Source organism: Artemia franciscana, chromosome 19 (genome assembly GCF_032884065.1).
Source record: "Artemia franciscana chromosome 19, ASM3288406v1, whole genome shotgun sequence".
Classification (NCBI taxonomy): domain Eukaryota; kingdom Metazoa; phylum Arthropoda; class Branchiopoda; order Anostraca; family Artemiidae; genus Artemia; species Artemia franciscana.
Genome location: NC_088881.1, coordinates 27,334,657 through 27,359,277, shown reverse-complemented (window position 1 = coordinate 27,359,277; position 24,621 = coordinate 27,334,657). Strand labels below are relative to the sequence as shown.

Here is a 24,621-nt window from a genome sequence, read left to right as displayed (position 1 = left end):
GCAACCTGGTGTACAGGATTTCTGAGAGTAAATAGCCCCTCAATATTCCACCCTTTTCTCTTGATAATTTACTTGTTCATGTGCAAGCCGTTTACTTTAATTATTGCACGTTGATGGGGGCATATGCGATGGGTTATGGGCCTTCAGACTCCGGCTCTGAAATCCTTGCTGCTTCTTTTCGAAGAAATTTTATGATAGAAACGAGGATCCGTCTTCTTATTAACTAATCAGGATTAGACGGGGAGCATGAAAACACATACCACACAAGTTCACATATTGATACGAAAGCATAGGCACAATCCAACGCACAAGGACACGCACACACACACACACATTCAATAGACAATAATATACTTTTTGTACGATGAAAACTGCACCAGACTTATTTTCGCAGGAATTCTTTCGGGAACAATGTTGGGGGAGGGGGTAAACCATAGAAAATTAAAAGACCAGGTCGATTAAACTAAACATATCAGACAAAATAGCAAAGTTCGTTAATATTAATTTTTTTGTGTCAAGGGTTCTTTTGCAAAGTTGAAATAGGATGGCATAAAAGCTTCATAGATTTTAAATACCCTCCCCCTACAGTCAACCCAGAAAAAAAAGTTAAGAACACTCTAGTTAAAAAAATAAAAATAAAAAAAGTGTTACTAAACTTGTTAAAACCTACGAGATTACAAAGACCAAACACAAGAGAAAAGAAAGCAATGATTATACCTCGACATTCCTGTCATGACCCAATATGCCTTTTCTGATGTCTGGTCTTTCAACCCAAGCATTTTAGGCATGTACCAACTCCAAGCAAGTCATCGTGGACAATAAACACTGCACTCTTTGATTGAGGCTACGACTATTGGCTTCAGTCTCTGTTTTAAGTCGATAAGCCTGTTCATACATAACAATAGAAGCTATAAGAAAATAACAATTATCAATCAAGAAAATATAAGAACTAGTAATAAAAGACATAGAACATAGCAAAAAAGAAGATAAATATATTTTAAAAATATAAGAATTGATAAAAGTAAACACTTTTATAAATAATGTGCACATTTATGCAAGCAGAGCAATAATAATAAAATTTAATATACTGCAATAATACTCTTATTTTTTTGATAAAAAGTGAAAAGCAAAAATAAATAATATATACTAGAGTAGGAAAATTATAAGAAAATTAGATAGCAATGTAAAATTATAAGGTCGAAAAGTCGGGTTTTTCAATTTAAGGAGTTGAGGTGTGAACCATGTCAAAGCAAGTTGTTAGTAACGTATAAATCTACCGTTTTTAAATCCTTTAGAAAAGGAGCAGAACACCAGATCTCATAAACATGTTCAATGATTGAAGATAATGGCAAGAATGTTGGCTACAGTAATTCAAGAGGTTCTATGTCCAATATAAATTTCAAAGGAGAGCAGAATCGTATTTTAGTAACTAATATTAAGAAATAGTTGATTGTACATAAAAATGGATTTTGTCTTTGATGTATAGAAGATACAACAGAACTGATTTTGAAGGTATAAGCTCTATTTCCTAAATAACAGTGTGAGTGAGAAGAGAGGGCATTTTGGAAAAAAAACAACAAGTTGATACATCTTGAGAACCAAAATATTAGAGAAGCTGATTAAACTAATCGATTGCTTTGGCTTAATTTGAGGGCACAAGTTGCAAATCCAAGCGGCGCAGAAAAATTCACATTGAATCAACACAGATAATTTACTGACTTAGAACTTGGAGAATTTATTATCTATTCCATTTACCTGGCCTACAATCAGACCATACACAATCAGGCCCAACTCTTCCACAACTGTTAGATTGAAAGCATTTTATGTACTGAAGTGGCCCAATCTGTTTGACACTTTTTCCAGCACATTGTCCTAGAATTCTAAGAACTCCTGCTATAAACAATGGGAGATGTGATGTATAAATACAATAATCAGAAAAGGCTAAAAACGAAAGTTACGGTAAGCATAAAAAAATGATCATAAGTAGATAAAAATCCCTGAAGGTGACAAAATCTGAAGCGGATATAATGATCAATGATAATCTGAAACTGATATAAGGAAGCTGATATAAAGGATCTGAAGTTGATATGCATGATCTAACCATAAAAGTTTAGTCGTTTTGATTTGTATTTCAAACTATGTGTCATTTATTTGTCCAACAACCGACAGCAACACAACAATAAAAAATTATGGCACAAGACTAATCACGATTTGGAAAAAAAAAGTGATAAAACTCATCATCCCTCTCAAATTCTTTAAACAGTTTGGATGTCGTTTGAATTCTAATGAAAACGATATGTATTTTGGACAGTATGACTTTATTTTTGAAGAAATCAGCAAAAATAAGAAAAAATTAGATTACCATAATGATCAAAATGACTGAAAAGAACTAATAGAAGTGAACTAATTGTTGGATAGAAGGTTATAAAAAACCCAAAAAATTCCAGAAATTCTAGACTTTCCTGTGTTACAATTATAAAACAGATTATTTAAAATGTATTTGGTTTTCAATCTTCAACGCCCTGGTCGGGTCTGTAATTCTTTATGGAACAGAAACCTATCCGGCCACAATCACAGCTCTCAAGACCGTAGACGTAAAACCTAAAGAGGATAGAAGGCCTGAGATGGCTCAACTTAGTCAACAACGAGAAGTTGCTACAGAAGTTGCACTGTTTTCCATCCAAATTGCGGAGCGCACAGTACGATGGTACGGTCTACGGTCATCGCCTTAGAATACCATCACACCTGCTTGAAAAAATCGTGCTGGGCTTTAACCCCGCAAAAGCCTGCTGGAAACGATCCCGCGGCAGACCAAGACATCGATGGCCCGATAGTCTTTCAAAATACTTGAAGTTGGTAAACATCGATGTCCATGATGCACCAGCGTTAGCTGCTGATCGCACGAGTTGGAGGAGGCTGACATCACTATCTATACTGAGCCACTTCCGGCAGGTGACATAAGTCAAAGTAAGTCAAAGTCAAGTTTCAATAAAGGTAAATGACGTTAGGCCCTTAAGAGATTTAGGGGCGGAAGCATGACTCCTATATGTGGTAATTTCTGGTCGTTTTGAGTTTGACTTGATTATTCATTTTAACTTCTAGTTTTAACTGCTAGTTTTAGGAAGTGTTAATTCATCTATAGCTGTAACTGTTATCTTTACGGAAGATGTGATTGTTAATTTTAAATTTATGTTCATTTTGGGTTTCATTTATTCATTGATGGTAATAACTATTCGTTTCAAGCTTGAATTATTACAGTCCTTTAATTTTGCTCGTTTCGTCTGCTTGTGTTTACTCCTCCTGTGATTTAATATGGCTCTTTACTTTTCTTTGATAAACTTCTCTTTTAAAAACGATCTTTTAATTTGAATTTATTCACTTTTAGTAAACATGGTTTTATCGTTGGTTAATATCAAGAATATTTGAAAAGTTCTCAGATTTTCTGCTAAAGAATCAAAATATTGGACTGTAATTTAAATGTTAGACAAAATTTGATAATTCAATCGAAGCTTTCGATCAACAATAGCTTTGTGTAATAAATTTGTGATAATTGTTTTACTAGCATATTTTGGATAGATCAGAGCGTCCCATCCAATTTTGGGCAGTGCCATAACAAGGCATTTCTAAGATCATGATGCCCTCCCCATAACATTTAAATTTTGCAAGTCAAAATTTTACCTGCATACACCTGAAGGAAGCTTAAAAGACCATTAGCTTGGTATCTTTTTTCAATCTTCCTGTAGGCATACTTTATACTTGTGAAAAATATTATCTAAATACAACAACACCTTTTACGCAATGTATGGCGTCATTGCTATACTAATATGTATATTCTGGCTCTTTATATGCACACGAGTGTGACCTCATTTATCTAGATGTTTTTTGTTTGTTTTTTTAAATTAAGGCTCTAAAGTAAAATCAACCAAAGAATGCACGTTATGCCCATAACCCACCAAAATATTGCCATGCCTCATCGGTGGGGCCTGGACCCCAAGTTGGGTATCACGGGGGTAGATGGAAAGGCCTTACTATCATACCAAATGAAAATCTGCGTGATTTTCGTCTTTCTACGGTTCTGAAGCCATCCTAACCTTCATCCTGTGGATCCCTTTGGATAAACGCATATTTTAATCCATCATTTCATTTAAATAATCTTTTAATGGTCTTCTTTGTTATGGATTTTTTTCCTTTAAAATTACAAGTCTCTGTAATTTATTAAAAAGTATACTTGTCTGTAATAATAATATAGTAATAATAACAATAAAAGAACGTCGAAAATCAGTCCAACCTGATATGCTTCCTTAATTTTTGCCTCAATTGGGACTCTCTTCGTTCTAAAGTTTTAATTGAGGTGTTCCCAAGGCCTGAAAACTTAAATCAGATTGGCGCAAAAAAATCCAATTTTTCAAACTAAGAACCGATAAACCACGTTCTTCTTCCAAAATTCATTGTTCTCGCCAAGGTTAATCTGAACGTTCTAGTTAGTCTGAAAACTTCATATAGATTGGAGAAAAAAGCCGTTTGGTCTATTTTTGGACCATTTCATGAATTAATGCCACCCACGTTTCTTCAAAGTATTTTTTTCTCTTAAGTTTGTATGTCCCAGCATACTTGCTCACTACGTTATCTGATCGAGGATGGAGCATATTTGGGCCTACTTTGGGCGTCATAAATCGATAGAGCATTTTTTTAAATGCCCTTCGTTGTTTTTTAGGTTCACTTCTTTTTAGCAGCATATCATGTTAGTCTAAGATAGTTTGAGAAAAACAAACTTGTTGACACAGGTATAACCTGTAGATGCAACCAATATTCAAAATATTCTGCTTTCATTCAGGTCTACCGAGCAGTGTAAGTTGTATTCCTATGGCGAACACAATTTTGGGCCAATTTTGGGAGGTCACAGACTAATGCATCCAACTTTAGTTTTGAATCTATTTTCATTACACCAACCTACCTGGCGAAGAAACTTGCGAATGTCATTTCAAAGCTTATTGCAGAGATGAGATATTTGACTTTTTTTTGTGCATCTCAAATTGTTTAGCATTTTAGCCCAAAACAATCAAAACCGCTCACAGTGAAGTAACTAGGTGAATAAAAATATCGGGATTTCATGTTTATTTCTGTCTATAAAAGTTATCTTGATTCACCTAACTACTTCACGTAAACAGATTCAAAGTTCAATTTAGCCAAATTGTTCAAATGTTTTAGGTAAAAAGGAGGCATACATTTTTTGACAATACATATCTACAAGTACAAAAAGTAAGTGGTCAGTTAGTCTTTTGTTAGAATTGACCGTGCCTTATGTTTCAAGATATAAATAAATTATATTAAATATAAATTATATCTAATTAATTATATCTATAGTTATATTAATTATATCTATAGTTATATTAGTAATAAATTATATCTATATTGTATCTATAGTTACATAGTAATAAATTATATCTATATTTATATTAGATATAAATTTTTGATAAATCAGAGAATTTCTAATTCTGCACATACACTTCAAGTAAGAAAAATACTTATCTCTATAGTCAGAATTGCATCCTGAATCCAAAGTTATTGTGCATTTGCATCAGAAAGGAAATTAATATTCACCATATACAGACCTAGCCTATACCAATTCAGGGTATATATTTGCACGTTAGTGAGTATATGTGTATGTATGTGTATATGTGTGTATGTGTATATGTATGTGTGTATGTATATGTATGTATATGTATGTGTATATATATATATATATATATATATATATATATATATATATATATATGTATATATGTAAGCCCTATAGATAGGTAGAGTAGCTCCATAGGAGGCTTAGGCCAAGTAGGACCTTGTCCCAGTGGGGCCCATAATAGAAACTGGGAAACCCTCCCCCTGGGGGTCATAATTTCAGGTGGAGGAGGAAGAAGGCCCCTCAAATGTACACTCAGCAGGGCCAACTGCCGTGTTCACGCGTCAGATGAGTTACAAACCTTCTCCCAGTAATGGGTTAAATTGCATGGTGAAGCAGAACACCATCGTGGGAGGATCCTCTATAGGAGGACAACTGCGGCAGGGCGTAAGATCCAGATTTATGGACAACGGCCTCTGTAAAGGGCTGCCTCGACCCTTTCGGGGTACCTGCAAGACTGGGAAACTTGCGGTCAATTTTTCCCACTTGAGGAGTGGCGCCCCTCGAGGAAATTATAGCCTAGTAAACAACACAGCACTCGTACGGGATTCTGATTATTGGATAATTTTCTGGGCTTGGTTTGTTTTGATGGGCGTTTTCGGGCTGAAAAACCTCTTCCTAGCTAATTTATCTACTATGGGCTGCCTCCCCGTAGTAGCATAATATTTGTAGGCATGAATATATAATGAGTCGGAGGTAATAGGCTTGGGACTGTCTGTGCAGGATTTCGACTCTTGTTGATAGAAGAGCATCGCCAAGTGCTGAAAACCATGTTGTGACCAAGATGGGCCCAGGATTGCACAAAGCCTCCAACTTACTGGAGGTCCCAGGGACTTCTTGCTGTCCGGTTCTAAGCCGGCTTAAGCGCTTCGGTGTAGACTTGAGAAGATATGTTGGTCCCCATCCTGCACTGGTATCCGGGATCACTGCTTTTCTTGAGGCCAAAATAATTTCAAAGATTTAAAGAACATGAAAATTGGAACTTGGAATGTTACGACGTTAAAAAATGACTATCGCATCGACATTTTGACTGACGAATTCAGACGGTTTGAACTGGATTTATTAGGAGTTTCAGAAACTCATATCCCAGGGGTAGGAAGCATGAAATTAGGTGACATAGAATTTGTTTACTCAGGAAGGAAGGATGGGGTACATAGACAGGGAGTAGGGCTCATGATGAATAAGGAAGCTGCTAAGTCTTGTTTAGGCTGGGAAGGTATTAATAATAGAATACTAATTGCTCATTTTATGACTAAAAAGTTTAGGGTATCAGTTATAGTAGTATATGCCCCCATTGAACCAACTGATGGAGATACTAGTGACTCAGATGAATTTTACTTACAGTTACAGGAGCAAATAGACAGGGTACCAGGTAGAAATATGGTGTTTTTGCTAGGAGATTTTAATGCCCAGATTGGTAGAAATAGGGATAGATGGTATCCTAGCCTAGGTAATTTTGGTGTAGGAAAAGAAAACAGTAATGGCTATAGGCTTTTGCAATTTTGTAGGTATAACAACCTAGTTATAACCAATACGGTGTTTGGTCACAAAATGGCCCATAAGTTGACATGGTACTCACGTGATGGTAAGACAGCAAACCTTATTGATTATGTTATTGTAAACAGAAGACTAGCAGGATCAATACAAGATACTAGGGTGTATAGGAGTGCCGTTATTGATGTTAAAAGTAAAGATCACCATCTAGTAGTGTCTAAGGTTAATTTAAAGCTGAAATTTCGGAAGAGTAACTCCCTCCCGGGAAGTTATGATGTTGGTAGACTTCAGGATGAAAATTTGAGAAAAAAATTCCAGGAACAGTTGAGTACTAAACTTGAGGGTTTAAAATTTGACAATGTGGAAGATGGATGGAATAATTTCAGAAAAACAATTTGTGAAGTTGCTGATGGTGTCCTAGGGAAGAGTGCTAAGACAGCAACTAGGAATATTAGTGAAAAAGCTTTAGGTTTAATAGAGAGTAGAAGGGGTTTGTATAAGAATTATCTGAGCGATAGGTCGTATGAAAACAAAAGGAATGTAAAGAAAGTGGAGAAAGCATTAAAATATGAACTAAGGAGATGTGAAATGGAGGCGATGGATAAAATTGCTGAGGATCTGGAAGATGCGGCTAGACGGCATAATAGTAAAATATTATACTGGCATGTTAATAAATTGAAAGGGAGTAGCCGATCCGGACTAGTCCCAGTTAAAGATAGAAATAGGGTCACAATTAGTGATAAGGAAAAAGTTAAAGAAAGATGGGTGGAACATTTTGAGAATGTGCTAAACCGAGATACAGTTGCAGGAAAAGATATAGATGAAAATGAAAAAGTTTGTGATACCTTGGATGTGAAGGAAGATTTGTTTAGTGAGGAAGAATTAGCGACAGTACTAGAAGGATTAAAAAATAATAAGGCCCCAGGTGCTGATAGTATGATTAATGAGTTCCTTAAATATGGTGGCTCTGAGGTTAGGAATAAGCTACTGAAGATTATGAACATGATTTTTGAAAAAGGGGAAGTACCCAATGATTTTAGGAAAACCTTAATTAAACCACTGTATAAGAAAGGTGACAAGAGTGAATGTCGGAATTATCGAGGCATTAGTCTGGTCTCTGTAGGTAGCAAATTACTGAGTAATATGATACTTTTTAGACTGAGACATGCTGTAGACAAAGTTTTAAGGGAAGAACAATGCGGTTTTAGAAAAGGTAGAGGATGTGTCGACCATGTTTTCACCCTTAGGTTAATAATTGAGAAGTCCCTTCGTTGTCAAACACCTTTGGTCCTTAGTTTTATCGATTATGAGCAAGCTTTCGATTCTGTTGATAGAACAGCGTTAACAAAGGTCTTATCGTTATATGGTATACCAGAAAAATACATTAAAGTGATTTGCGCTATGTACGAGAATAATACTGCTGCGGTTAAGGTAGGAAATGAGGTTAGCAACTGGTTTTGTATTAAATCAGGAGTTAAGCAGGGTTGTGTTCTATCCCCCTTTATATGGATCATTTTGATGGACTTCGTCTTAAGGAGCACAGGAAAGGCAATTGGAGACCATGGAATCAAATGGGGAGAAAGAACGCTCCTGGACTTAGATTATGCTGATGATTTAAGCATATTAGATGAAAGTGTGAGCAAAATGAATGAATTTTTAGAGGTTTTACGAGTTCAGGGTGCTAAAATAGGCTTGAAAATTAATGTTAAGAAGACTAAGTCACTAAGGTTAGGAATAAGTGAAGATGAACAGGTGACCTTAGGTAACGAAAAGATTGATCAGGTTGGGAGCTTCAGTTACCTTGGTAGTATTATTAGTAAAGATGGTGGGAGCAGTGAAGATGTTAAAAGTAGAATAGCTAAAGCTCAGGGTGTTTTTTCACAGTTAAAAAAAGTTTGGAAGAATAGAAAGATAAGCCTACAAACCAAGATTAGAATATTGGAAGCTACAGTGATGACAGTGGTCAAATATGGCTCTGAAGCATGGACACTCCGAAAAGCAGATGAAAATTTACTAGATGTTTTCCAGAGAAATTGCCTACGGATTGTTCTGGGTACCCGGCTGACTGACCGTATTTCAAACAGTAGGTTGTACGAAAAGTGTGGTTCAATCCCGCTTTCTGGGGCTATAATGAAAGAAAGGTTGAGATGGCTAGGCCACGTTCTACGGATGAAGGATGACAGATTACCGAAGATTGTCCTTTTTGGCCAACCGTCTGGGGCTACACGGAAAGCAGGTCGTCCTTGTCTGGGTTAGGAGGATGTCATAAATAAGGATTTAAAGGAAATGGGAACTTCCTGGGAGGGTGTAAAGAGGGAGGCTTTAAATAGATTAGGTTGGAGGAGGAGCGTGCGTAGCTGTGTTGGCCTCAGGCGGCTTGGTGCTGCAGTGAGTTATTAGTAGTAGTAGTAGTAAAACATGAAGACTTTTGCCTCCTCCTCCCCCCCCCCAATACTCAATAAGTTTCAGCTCAATTCTCACCTGTTATTACCATAATTTCCCAGATTTACCGGTTTGATAGCAAGAAAACATAGTTTCTTTATATTTACCTCTATCCAAGATTCAAGGTTTACTTGGTCCTACAAATCCCATTGAAACTCAGTTCCCAAACTGTTCAGGAGATATTACAGATACGACACGTTAATAAAATGGTTAACATGGTTTCTTTTGTTTCGTTCTACATTACTACTTCACCGCAAACAGATTCTAGTCCAATAGGGACTCATAGAGCTAAAAGTTTAAATAGATTGGACACCAGAACTTTAAATCCTTTCCCTCTCCACCCCTTCCCCCTTCTGAAATTTTCAACTCGATCCCCAAAGCCATTCTGAGGATACTGCAGATACGATATTTTGATCACCCGGCAACATACAGTTTGTCTTGGTTTACTACCTTGCTAGTTTACCATGAATAGATAATAGTCTTAGAGAGGGTTATAAAGAATAAAAGCTAGGTCGAAAAAAAATCCCCCCGCCCCTATTCATTCTCAATAAGTAAAAATTTTAGGCTCACTTCGTCCTTATAAAATTCCCTAAAAGCTTAAACATGATATCTCAAGCCATGTCAGAGATATTGCTGATACGCTATTTTCATTGATTCGTACCCCATAATGTCTTTGGATTTAAGTCGCTATTTAGACGAGACAAAATTGTAATTCGCAATGAAAGTTCTAGTGCAAAGGCGATCAGATGTTTTGGAGACCATAAATTTAGCCACTCCTTCCCCAACACAAAATTTGAAGTCCCCTCCCCAACCATACTACCAGAAATTGGGAGCTAGATTTCTAAAGCTGTTCCGAAGATATTGCAAATATGCTATTCTTACAGGCTTAACACACTTAGTGTTTTTAGATTTAGCTTTGCCCCCTTCCCCAAGTCAACATTTAATGTTTATTTGACTTCACAGAACCTCCCAAAAATTTCAACTCGATTTCCCGAACCGATCTTGAGATATTACCTATACTCCCTTTTGTTAACCTTGGTCAATGAATACCAATTTAGACAGTGGGTGTGTTCCAGGGACTTACTGTAGTAACCGAATGGTTACTATTTCCGTTCCTAGCGGGAAAATGGTTACTGCCCAACCCACTGGGAACGAGAATAGTTACTGCCAGCAGTAACCGCAGTAAGTGATTTTCTTACCGTGCTCAAAAGAATGGTTAGCGCAGTAAGTACATAATTCACCTTCTTCAACAAAAATCTCATTCAACAAAAAATAATATGGACAAGAATGAAGTAATGGAATATCAAGTTATTTGCTTGGAAGAAGGTGGGATGGTGATTTTGCAAAAGAAAGAGGGATCTGAGCCAAGTTAGTAAATCACCATATTTTGGGATCAGCATTAAATGACACCCTGAGTAGTAGGCTATCTATTAGCAAGTAGGTTAAATCAATGAAAAACTTATTTAATTTAAAGATTTCCATGTTTTCTGGTATATCCAGGTATAATTATTACCTTAAATTGCCATTTGGAATCATTCTAAGGATTGACTTCTTCCAGGTAACATTGAGGCTCCATTAAATTGTCACATGGGAGCATTCTAAGCATTGACTTCTTTTAGGCTCTGTAAACAGGCCTAGGCGAAGTATTACAGATAATTTGAGGATTTATGGGCTGCCAAATCATTATTCTGAGACTGTCTTTAATCCTATTGAAGAAGTAGGCTAGGGTAGACTATTCAGAGTCTATTCCAAAGGATGGTAATTTTATCCAGTAAAATTCTAGTTGATTGACTTCTTGCTATCACTGAAAGGGGTTAGGTTAGGAGAATGAAACTTTCAGGGATGGGTCTACAGGCTAAAGTATGTCCTGGGAAGGTATTTCAAAGTACACATCTCTACTCATTCTTGCTCTAGAGGGCCCTGATCTTTGATAACCTTCAAAAATATATATAGCTGAAGTTACATGTTTCCCATTGATTCTGCCAATCTATCCCTCAACCTTTAACTCCCTGTTAATTGAAGCAACTGTGACAAAGCAAGAATGGGGGAAAAGGTAACAGGTGACAGAATACATTGGAACTACATAATTTTGGCTATATATTTGCACATTAGGCAGGTTGGAGGTAAATTATAGTATAGAGATGCATGCTTTTCCCTTTGGTATGTAGGCTAAGTAGAAGGTCACTTGTACCTGATGCTGTCCGTGTTGTTTTTAGTTGGATGGGAAACATCCAAACAAAGTTTCCTTTGAAAAGGAAAGGTGAGATTGCTCAAAAGTGAGATTGAATTTGTCAAAGCTTGGAGGTTTGCCCCTTCAGTCTGTTTAAAGGAAAATGGATTCATAATTGAAGCTTTGTTCATTTCAATCTTAAGGGTGACCTATATTTGTGACAATTCATTAAGTGGTTGTAAAGGGATACATTTGTTTATTCATTTGTCTTCTTTGTTTTCTAACAGTTTTTATTTAATCTTTAAATTGATATCCATTTCTTACAAATTTTTATTGATACCAGAGGTTCATTTGCAAGTTTTTACCTACTTTGTAAACCCTGGTCTCACAATTACATTTAAATTTACTGAAGCTAGGAAACATAAAACTCTATCTATTTAAAGAAAATCAATGGATATAAGTAGGTTTTATTGTATTTAAGCCCTAGGGTCATGGCAATTAAAAACAAATTAAAGAAGATTAACTTTAAAATACTTGATGTTAAATAAGCATAATAGTCACAAAGAAAAACAAATAACAAAATTATACTTCTGTGTTCAGTTGCCAACCTGAGCAACTGTCATAAATTTTTTAAATCTTGCAGAACATTCACCCCAATTACATTCACAAGCTATCTCTCATGACCCACACTCTTGTCCATACATCCACATTTCATCGAAATAGAAGGACCATCATACTGGTATTCTTCATTTCTACTTATATTTAATGGGTTTGAAAGAAAGTTTTTATGGCTAAGTCAGTAGGCCAGTAAAGGACCTGGTGGTCCTTTAGCCAGGTAGTGCAATAGGAAGCTATGGACCAGCCAGCCTATGCTCTTGCATGCCCTTCCTTCTTATTGTCCCTAGATTTCCATCTGTACTCATTTAAAGTTGGGCCAATTATAGCTGAGGTTAGTCATATCACCAACCCCTATCCAAAACCAAATAAACTGACAATGCCAGGAATTAAACCTGTACCCCTTGGACAAAGCATTCCAACCCAGAGCGCCTACCACTTAGCAAGGAACACAAATTTGACCAGAGAACAATAATTATTTGAAAAAAAGTAGAATATTGAAAAAAACTTGCTATAGTTGTCCCACTACTATCCTGTAAATGCTATAGGCCCATTTTATTTAGACAAATCAATTTAAGACAGGTATCAACAAAACTCCATCAGGGATTGTATTTGCTTAAGATACAATCAAGCTATGTGAATGCTTAGCTTTGTGATATTCTAGTCTTGAAATAATAAAAAAGAGCAAATGTATATGTTCTATTTATTTTTCACCAGCTCATTTGAGTAAAATCATTTGTGACAGCCAAATGTCCATGGTTGGCTTAGAACCTCTCTAAACGCTCTGAAACAGAAGGAATTAAAAAATTATACTAATCAGCACTAAACTGTCCCTTAAAATTAAACACGTGTATTTAATTTGAAAATGATGCTACTGCTAGTCAGCCTACTGTGCCGTTCCCACTGGCTCTACTGCAATTAAAAATGGGCAGTTACCGCGCAGTAACTGCAGTTACTGAAAAACCATCAGCTGGAACACACCCAGTACAATCATTCCTATCTCAACCGTCAGACAAAGCCGGACCAAGATGCAAGTGCTCCGGAGAACATTTAAACAAGTAGAAACATAAGCGACATTAGATTTTTTCACGGGTAGACAAGTCTGATTTCTCTTGAACACAAAACTTCGCTGCACCTTTGTAACGCTAACTTTTAAAAAATCTAACTTTAAATTAATTTATTCTAGTACATATATAAAAATCAGTTATTAGTAGTGTAATGTTGGATTACACTACCATTAGTTAGTTAGATAAATACTATTAGACAATTATACTTATAAGATATTTATAAGACTAATACTAATATACTATTATATATATTATAAATACTTTTATATTACTATTATACTATTATATTATATTATACTATTATATTACATTATATTATAAATACTATTATATATATATATATATATATATATATATATATATATATATATATATATATATCTATATATATAAAAATAAGTTGTCTGTGGATGGATGGATGGATGGATGTGTGGATGGATGTGTCAGGTGACGTCACCTGAAAAAACTGGATTAGGTGACGTCAAAACTGAAAAAACTAAAAAAAGGCAAAAACTACAAAAAAAACTAAAAACTAATAAAAAAAATAAAAAAGCTAAAAAACTAAAAAAACTATAAAGGTAAAAACCAATAAAAAACTAAAAAAAAAACTGAAAAAACTAAAAAAAGGCAAAAACTACAAAAAAAAACTAAAAACTAATAAAAAAAGTAAAAAAGCTAAAAAACTAAAAAAACTAAAAAAACTAAAAAAAGGTAAAAAACTAAAAAAAATAAAAAATAAAAAAAAACTAAAAAAAAGGAAAAAACTGAAAAATAGGCTAAAATAAAGGTAAAAACCAATAAAAAACTAAAAAAAAAAAGGAAAAAACTAATAAATGACGACACTCAAAGAGAAAGCGACCAGGACAAAAAACTAAAAAAAAAGGCAAAAACTACAAAAAAACTAAAAACTAATAAAAAAAATAAAAAAGCTAAAAAACTAAAAAAACTAAAAAAAGGTAAAAAACTAAAAAAACTAAAAACTAAAAAAAAACTAAAAAAGGTAAAAACTAAAAGAACTAAAAAAGAAAAAAATAAATGACGACACTCAAAGAGAAAGCGACCAGGACAAAAGGAATGTTCGATTAGCAATCAACAAAGCACCGGGACACAGGGAGTATAAATGACGACCAGGACACAAGTAAAAAAAAAAATTAACAAAACTAAAAAGAAGGTAAAAACTACAAAAAAACTAAAAAGAAAAAAAAACTAAAAACTAATAAAAAAACTAAAAAATCTAAAAATCTAAATAAACTAAAAAAGAAAAAAAAAGGAAAAAAATAAAGGAGAAAAACAAAACTAAAAAACGAATGTATATACAGACCGGTACACCGGGATACAAATGACGACCGGGACACAGGGAATATAAATAACGACCGGGACACAGGGACACAACTACAACGGGGACACCGGGGGAAACAGGGGGATATAAATGACGACCGGGACAAAAAAACTAAAAAGAAATAAAAACTAAAAACTAATAAAAAAAACTAAAAAATCTAAAAATCTAAATAAGCTAAAAAAGAAAAAAAAAGGAAAAAAATAAAGGAGAAAAACAAAACTAAAAAACGAATGTATATACAGACCGGGACACCGGGATACAAATGATGACCGGGACCCGGGACACAGGGAATATAAATGACGACCGGGACACAGGGACACAACTTTATATAGATAGATAGAAATAAAACTGATATACAAATAAAACTGATTCTGGCATCAATTCGATCTAAAAATGATATAGCGTTGGCAATTGCGTCGTCCGGAATAGCCGCAACATTGCTGCCTGGTGGAAGAACTGCTCATTCCGCTTTGAAATTGCCTCTGAACTTGCATTCTACAGAAACTCCCACTTGCAATATTTCCAAATCATCTGGGATGGGTAAAGTATTGCAGCAATGCAAACTTATTATTTGGGATGAGTGCACAATGGCACACAAAAAATCGCTCGAGGCTCTGGATCAATGCTTGAAAGATTTGCGAGGGAAGTCGAAACCCTTTGGCAGCACCTTAATATTGCTTGCGGGAGATTTCAGGCAAACATTACCTATAATACCTAGATCAACTCCTGCAGACGAAATGAATGCTTGCCTGAAAAATTCTAATTTATGGGCACACGTAAAAACATTAAAATTAACTACAAATATGCGTGTCCGATTGCAAAACGATGACTCTGGTCAAACATTTTCAGATCAATTGCTGGCAATGGGAAACGGAAAGCTCCCAGTAGACTCAATTTCAGGACGTATACAACTACCTGCTGATTTCTGTAATTTAGTGACGTCCAAAAAAGAATTGATTGAAAAAGTATTTCCGAATATTCTAAAAAATTATAAAAATAATAAATGGCTAAGTGAAAGAGCGATTCTCGCACCCAAAAATATAGACGTCCACGAAATCAACAATATTGTTTTGACCAAGATTCAAGACCAGGCAGTCCTTTACAAGTCAGTCGACACAGTTTTGGAACCAAATGAAGCGGTTAATTATCCATCTGAATTTTTAAATTCCATAGATCTTTCAGGGTTTCCACCACACGTGCTACAACTAAAAATAGGCGTACCAATAATACTTTTAAGAAATATAAACCCACCAAAGCTTTGCAATGGCACTCGACTTGCCGTAAAAAAAACAATGGAAAACCTAATAGAGGCCACAATCCTGACAGGGCCTTTTGAGGGTGAGGCTGTTCTTATTCCTCGCATTCCCATGATTCCAACAGATCTGCCTTTTCAATTTAAAAGATTGCAATTCCCAATTCGATTAGCATTTGCAATCACCATTAACAAAGCTCAAGGTCAATCATTAGAAAAATGTGGTATTGATCTTAATACTGATTGTTTTTCCCATGGACAATTGTACGTTGCATGTTCGAGGGTCGGTAAACCTGACAATCTATTTATATGCAGCGAGAATTGGACAGCGAAGAATGTTGTATATTCGCAAGTTTTGCGCAGTTAATTTGTATTTCGGAACCAAATGAAGCGGTTAATTATCCATCTGAATTTTTAAATTCCATAGATCCTTCAGGGTGTCCACCACACCTGCTACAACTAAAAATAGGCGTACCAATAATACTTTTAAGAAATATCAACCCACGAAAGCTTTGCAATGGCACGCGACTTGCCGTAAAAAAAAAAAACAATGGAAAACCTAATAGATGCCACAATCTTGACAGGGCCTTATGAGGGTGAGGCTGTTCTTATTCCTCGCATTCCCATGATTCCAACGGATCTGCTTTTTCAATTTAAAAGATTGCAATTCCCAATTCCATTAGCATTTGCAACCACCATCAACAAAGCTCAAGGGCAATCACTAGAAAAATGCGGTATAGATCTTAATACAGATTGCTTTACCAATGTACAATTGTATGTTGCATCTTTGAGGGTCGGTAAACCTGACAATCTATTTATACGGACAGACAATGGGACAGAGAAGACTGTTGTATATTCACAAGTTTTACGTAGTTAATTTGTATTGTATCTATCTATTTATCTATCTATATAAAATCGAGTTGTGTGTATGCATGTTTGTTTGTTTGTAAAAAGAGCGTTTGCATATGACGTCATTATTAGTACATACGGCTTTGTATATGGACAGACAATGGGAAAGCCAAGAATGTTGTATATTCGCAATTTTTACGTAGTTTGAAACACATATATAAATCTATCTATATTCACAGGTGGGACACAGGGACACAACTACAATGGCGCGTAACTAATATGGCGCGTAACGACTTACGCGCGCGGGGGGGCTTGGGGGGGCGCGAAGCGCCCCACCAACTAGGTGTTGGGGTGGCGCGAAGCGCCACCCCAACAGCTAGTATATATATATATATATATATATATATATATAAGATATTTATAGGATAAATACTTTTATACTATTAGATAAATTAGATGATTTTAGAAATTACAAGTTGATTTCAAAGTTGGTTTCGAAGCCTCAAGTTGGCTTCAAAGGCATTTTGAGAACGTTTCTGCCAAAATACGTGTTCCAGGGCAATGTACACTGGACCGCTGATGGCAGATTAAATGGGAAGAGGAAGAGCTGTCTGTCAGCGTCGATAATGTAGTAGCAAAAATTACTGAGTTTGATTATCTATATATATAAAAATAAGTTGTATGTTTGTACGCATATGACATCATTATAAGTATATAAGGCTTTGTATATGAAGTCATTATAAGTATATAAGGGGGTAATTCAAAGATAAATTTTAGTATAAATCCTACTATGGCAGAAGAAACAGCCGAGGAAGCTGCTCAAAGAGTTAATGCCAATAGGCTTGCGGCTAAAAGAGAAAGTAACAAAAGAAAGCGTGCTGAGGAATCACAAGAACAACGTGAAAACAGGCTTGCATTAGGTCTTTCTTCAAGCCCAACGTGGTTGTGTGTGGAGGGGTGGGGGAGGTAAGGGGTTAGTTCTCAAGTCCCACCGCGGATCTTAAGCTCAAGCTTACCTTGTTTAGGGTTATTCTTCGTAATATTCAAAGAGTAAAGAAAGTTATAATAGTCCTTCGCTTCGCCAATAGGTAATGATCTAGCACGTGAAAGCATATACTCAAATATGTAGCTCTCCATTCCACTGTAAGAGTAGTTTAGCAGCTCTTTGGCATTGCCTCGTTCCAGTAGGTCAAATAGAAATGAGCGTAGAAGGTCACTTGTTTGAGATTTATCGGGATTCAACTCGAGGACAGAGTAGGCTTCGGCGTTCTGTCCCAAGGCCAAACATGACCAAAATAACTTGCACCACAATGTTGACTGAAAAGAAATCTTTAATGGTAAAAAGTTTTTTTTTAACTCTTTGAAAAGTCTCTCAAGTTTTTTAGGTGGTTAGATAAAAACAGCTTAAAAGAATACCTGACCAAGATTTTATCCATAATCTTATATATTTATGTCGCCTGTTTCTTAAACAACCATTACTCTTTCAATAATAAAAAAAGTTGTTTTTTTTTAACTGAAAGGAGCAACATTAAAACTCAAAGCAAACAGAAATTCTTTCGTATATGAAGGCGTTACCCTCTTCCTCAATACCGTGCTCGTCACAGGAACGTTTTTTGGCACTTTTAGAAAGTCTTCCTAATTCAAATTAAACGGCCCTTGAGTTTCAGGAGTTGTCCCTATGGAGTTGGGACAAAAACAGTCAAACTTTAGCGTAAAAAGCAAGGTATTGAGCAGGAGAGCAACCACTTCATATGCGGAATTATTTCTTTTCATTGTTCTTTCCTTTCAGTCAAAGTAACTTGTTTTTGTTTATTCCTAATCGTTTTTCAGACAAACAACGATTAAAGAAACATTCATGAATTCTCTCCCCTCAAAGAAAACTTCCCCGTAAGAATCCCTCCGGACAATACAATCATAGTTGAAAAATATTAAACAATGGGTAAGTTTTGTAACTTAAAGCCGTTTCTACAGGGACTGTAGGGGTGGGGAAGTTGTCATACTATCCCCAAAGGCATAGTTACTCAACCTTTCAACTATGCTAGATAAAATGGCTATACCAATATTTTTACCGAACAACTTCGGAGAAGAAAGGACGTGGAAGGGGGGCTAGCTACCCTTCAACCTTTTTGGTCACTCTAAACACTAGAAAATTTGATTTCCGATGTAATGAGTCCTCTCCCGATATTCTAGGCACATTGGTTAAATGCAGTCATCCCTGGGAAAAACATAAAAAACATAAAACACACATCCATGATCTTTCTTTTGGAAAATAAAGCAAAATCCCTCAACTTATATATGAGCTTGAAATCTTTACACTAGGGTTCTCTGATATGCTGAATCTGATATATTGATTTTCACCGAGATCAATTGATGATTTTGGGTGGTTTTTCTGTCTTTTTTTAATTGATAAAATTTTCTCAGGTTCTTAGTTTTTAAAGCTAATATTAAACTTCATTCACCTGTTGTTGCTTAACATGCATGGAACTACGTAATTATGGAATTACAAATTACTTATTATTAAACCTATTCACACTGAGATTTTACTTACACCAAGCCAATCAGGGTTTTTCATAGTTTTTCAGCCAATCAGTAAATTCCGTGAGAAACATGAGTGGCTCAAATTAGGGCTAGCTAAATCTCGATATTAGCGTCTCATTGTCAATGGGGCATTACTAGGCTACATCAGCATTGAACAAAAAGAAAAGTCTGATACTGGTATTTAAAAAGTTTGTTTCCGTCGAAAGAATGAAAAATACTCAAATTTTAGACGAGACTATCCAAGATATACTTTCAAACTTCACAAGTGTACAGCACTAACTGTTTTTCAAAACCATGTCGTCGAAGCAAGAGTGTCAACTTTGATGTCAAACATTGAGGACGCCTCCCCATACCATACTTTCCTTTATTAGTTGCGACCCAATACCGTTTAGATTCGATGCATGTATTGTGCATGTACAACAAATAATCATGCATGTATGTTTGTATCATGTATGTGAATGCATGTGTGACTTGTGTGTATCACACACGAAGCATAATATGTTTGTGTGTGTATTATATACACATCATAAATACATACTAGTATGCATTGTACGAATTATGTATGTATGGCAGCTATTGTGGGGGTGCATATATAATACCCATATCAAACTAACATTCATATATACATATATATATATATATATATATATATATATATATATATATATATATATATATATGTATATATATTTGTATGTATGGGCTACATATGCATGAAAGTTCTATGATTTATCGATTGATGTATTTATCTACGGTATGTATCATGTATGTGTGATGAATGCATATATGAAAACTATGTAAAATGAATTCTTTTAAATAAAGTTTTGCCTCAAGTATACATCCTAAACGAAAATCTGGACAGCTTCACTTATCTAAGTAGCATTTTAGCAAGGATGATGGCTACAGTAAACAAGTAAAAAGTAGAATAGCCAAGAATGAACTTTTTTGGGGAAAAAATTTGGAAGATAAGTCCTCAAACTACTACTAGGATACTGAAAGTCAAAATAATGATAAAAATGCAGTATATCCTTGAAACGTGGATGCTTTGAAAGACTGAGGAAGATATGCAAAATGCTTTTCAGAGGAATTGTCTAAAGGTGGTTTGAGGAACTCGTTTGAATAACTTTAAATCAAACAAGAAACCACACGAAAAATGTTCTATTCCACTTTTTAGGCCTATTCTGAAGTAAGGGTTAAGACGAATAAGTCAAGTTTTACGAATGAAGAATGGTAAATAACCAAAATCTTTCTTTTTGTTCTTCTAAAGGACCGAGGGAAATCTAGGGCTTCCTCGAATAGGGTAAGAAGAATTCAAAGAGATATGATCAAGAGAAAACTAGAATTTCATAGGAGGGAGTTAAGTGGAATACTTTGAACAGATTCAGGTGAAGAAGCAGCATATGAATGGAGGAATCTAGAATGGAAGATAAAACCATTTATAAAATGATTATGGTCAAATGTCACTAAGCCAAAATTTCCCTGAATTTCTCAAAACTCATTCCAAGAAAAAAACATTCCAAGGTTAAAGATATATTTTACTTTTTGAAATTGTAATTTTTCTTCGTCCGTTACTAATAGTGAAAACAAACAAGCAGAATAGGATAATTTCAGCACCAGGACAAACGTAGAAGAGTTGATAGGTATATAACTGACCTTACAGTTGCTAGGTAGCAGAGGGTCTAAGAAGTTTCCCACATAGAGCATTCTAAAAAGCGGAAAAAACATTCAAAACAAAAGTAAGATAAATTTTAAAAAGTAAACAAATTTTGAGTAATCTAGCGATTGCATAATACTAATAATTCTGTAGTCAGCCTTAGTAGAGCTTCCTTGAAGTAATAATGCTAATGTTGTTTCAATTCTGGTTTACATTTGATTCTCGTTGAGAAGTTTTATTGTTAAATATTTTTATAGTTTTTGTTTAGTTTTCCTTGAATTTCGAAGAGAATGGTTATTGCTTATGTATGTATTTACTGCATCAGATCAAACTTGATTTTGTTTTTTGAATTATACGAAGGTTCTGGTCCCTAGCAAACATTCGCTCTTTGCTCTCAAGCTTTATTTATACAAGCAATCGCAGCTTAGAATAAAATTCCAACTAAATTCCGCTAGTACTTACAACGAAAACAAGGAAAAGAAAAAAACACGAGATTATAGCTTATTAAACGCTGACATGTAAAAAGAAACGAACGAATTGGCAAAACGGTTTGTTCTTGTAGTAGGCAATTCCAGTCTTACTTTGCTAGCTGACCTTGTATTCATTTTATTCCTCATTACTGGTGGTAGTATCTCTATGTTTTTCAGTGCTAAGAAGAAATTGGCTAGATTTACAGATTAAAGCCAAACGACGTTCGTGAAGAAACGGTAGTTGTGAGACAGATATTAACTTATTAAAGTTATAAAAGTGAAAACATTTAATTTTTATTTAGTTAAGTGCAAATTATGTTCTGGTCTTGGGAAGGCCATATACTGTAGCTATGCCCTCTTTGCACTAGCTTTTATCAATTCAACAAAATTTCACGTGAAGGAATCAACGTATGGTTCGATGCAGTAGTCCCCTTTAGATAGACAAACACATACGATTGTAAAACTAGAAAACAACAAAACAAGGACAACATTCAGTCAATGAATAAAAACAATAAGACAAAGGAAAACTTGGCAGCTTGGCACTTTCGTTTCTTCCGCAAATCTCCGTGGAAAAGGCGAAACTAAACTTTATTGAGGGCGGGTTAGCGGGAATCTTTATCGAAATATCTTTTTAACTCTGCCTTCTTTTAGCTCTGCTCTGCAGAGCTAAAGCTCTTCTGCTTCTTTCAGCTCTTTAGCTCTGCCTTCCTTACTGTAAGGCCAATACTGTGCCTTCCAATACTGTAAGGCCAAATTATTTAGTTAAGTGAAAATTATGTTCTGGTCTTGGGAAGGCATAACGGTTTTGAGAGCTACTTATGTTAGTTTCTGCTCGTTTTGAGTTGAACTCGGTTATTTATTGTAATTCTGTTCGTTTTGGGTTTCATTTATTCATCGATGCTGACTTGTTGTAGTTTTAGGCTTGGTAGATTATTTGCCTTTGTTTTCGCTTATTTTTGGTTGAATGGAGTTTTTATTTTTCCTTCAAATCTTATTTTGTGGGAAAAGTTTTTTTTTTAATTAATTTCATTTCGCTTTATATTGACATAGTCTTTTCAGGGATAAAGAAAATGATAGCGTAAATCTTTCGGTTTTTATTTAAGAATTTATAATTTGGCCTGCTTTTTGCATACTGGAGAAACTTTTTTCACCAATTTTTAACAACACAGAGCCTTTTAAAAATCTGGACACAAATAGTAGTATTTAATTAGTTTTATACCTCCTCTACAGATACAATTACAGGACTGTGTGGCTATGCTGGACAAAATACCTATCTTAAATTTTGATTCGTAGCGATTGAAAAATTATGCGCTAAAGAGGAGGGCTGATTGCCCTCCAATCGATGTTGAACAGCCCTGGAATAAGACAAGTTTTACGGCTGAAGGATGTCATTTTGATTTCATTTCGATAAAAATTATGCAATTTTGTTTCTTCTTGACGATGCATCTGGTGCCTAACGAAAAGTAAATTCTCCTTTAATGGGATGAAAAAAGGATATAATGAAATATTTAAAATGAACTGAAACTTCCCGAGGGGGGAAAAGGGAAACCTTTGAGCAGACTGAGTGGAGAAGTGTCCGCAGCTGTGGTAGTCTCAGGTGGCTTGGTTCTGCAACGAACATTAGTAGTCAGAGCAATTGACTGTTTCTGAATTTAAAATCCAATTTATTTTTAAGCTAACCTGCCTACAATAAACTTCATATCATCTGTGTGTCGGTCCTTTTTGAGTGCTCTTTCGCCATCACCGAAAGCCACAACCAATTCCACACAGCCCCATAAAAAGCTACCCATTTTTGGTTTTTACTGTTCATTGAATTAGTTAAAAAAAATAAGGGGTGTTTCAAAAGGAACCCAGGATTTGAAAAGCCACCTATTTTCATTTGTTGGTTTTTACAAGTTGTTTTATTACACATAAAAGTAAGTGTAATTTTTTGTAATTTTTTGATGTTGCATTTTTTTGATGTTGTGCTTTGGTTCTCCAGTTTGATCTTTGTGGTCTATAGTTATAATCTTGGAAAGATATTGTACGGAACAGCGAGTGTTGATCGTTAAAAATCCCTACAAAAATGGTGAAACTTTCGTGGAAACTGATCAAGCCAAAAGTGTTCGTAGGCTAGTCAAGATATTTGACAAAAATCAGAGTCCACACAATAAATCAAAAGCCCGAGTCACGTTTTGGAGATTAAGTTGGAGTAGGTGTTTAATTGGTCCATTTTTTCGAAGATGACTAAGTAAGGGTTCATCACAAGAACTTGAACGTATTCACAACAAAGTTGACGGGGAAATGTGTGAGCAAGTGATCATTAATTTCATGGACAGAACTAGTGCTTGTGGGGCTCATATGGGGAGTCATATGTCCGATATTGTGTTTCACATATAGTCTCAACTGCATCGGAAGAAACGGGTGTGTTTTGTTGGTTTCTTAAAAACAGAAATATGTATTGCGGATTCAAAGCTGGTGTTCTTTTTAATCACCCTTTACTTTTTGCCAAGCTAGAAGGAGCAGGACTAAGCATTTTGAATGTCTCATGAACATTTGCGAACAACTTTTATATCGATCAGTGAGTTCATATTTGTCAAAATATCAGAAAAAATGTGAATACGGTAAAGAACTAATGACAGTAGACCAATCATATACATATTTATATATATATATATATATATATATATATATATATATATATATATATATATATATATATATATATATATATATATATATATATATATATATATATATATATATATATATATGGTTATATATATATATATACATTAACGGTTGGTTTCATTAACTTCATAGAAGAAAAAGTAAAAATTTGTATAAATAATTTAGTTATATTAAACTCTAAGAAGACAATTTAAAAAAAAATCTTGTGGCGGGTTAGCTCCATGCCATTGATTGGTTTTTTACAACAAAACCATTCACCCCCTCATTTCTTTTTACTTTTATACGCTCTTTTAGGCGTTTGCTGGTGTGAATAAGCAAAATCTGTTAAAGAAACTAAATCATTGTCCTTGTTTTCTTCTTGGTCCTTTTTTTTACTTGAGA

At 35.0% G+C, this 24,621-nt stretch overlaps 1 protein-coding gene across 1 annotated transcript in view; it reads right to left on the bottom strand.

Annotated features, from left to right (window-relative positions):
- Positions 1–722: 722 nt before the first annotated feature.
- LOC136039114 (uncharacterized) overlaps positions 723–24,621 on the bottom strand; it is a 70,743-nt gene continuing 46,844 nt past the window's right edge. Inside the window, exons 8-9 of the mRNA XM_065722599.1 lie at positions 17,925–18,225; positions 723–908 (exon numbers count right to left, since the gene is read on the bottom strand). The gene's annotated coding sequence lies outside the window, so the exon portion shown is untranslated. The remainder of the gene's footprint in view (positions 909–17,924; positions 18,226–24,621) is intronic.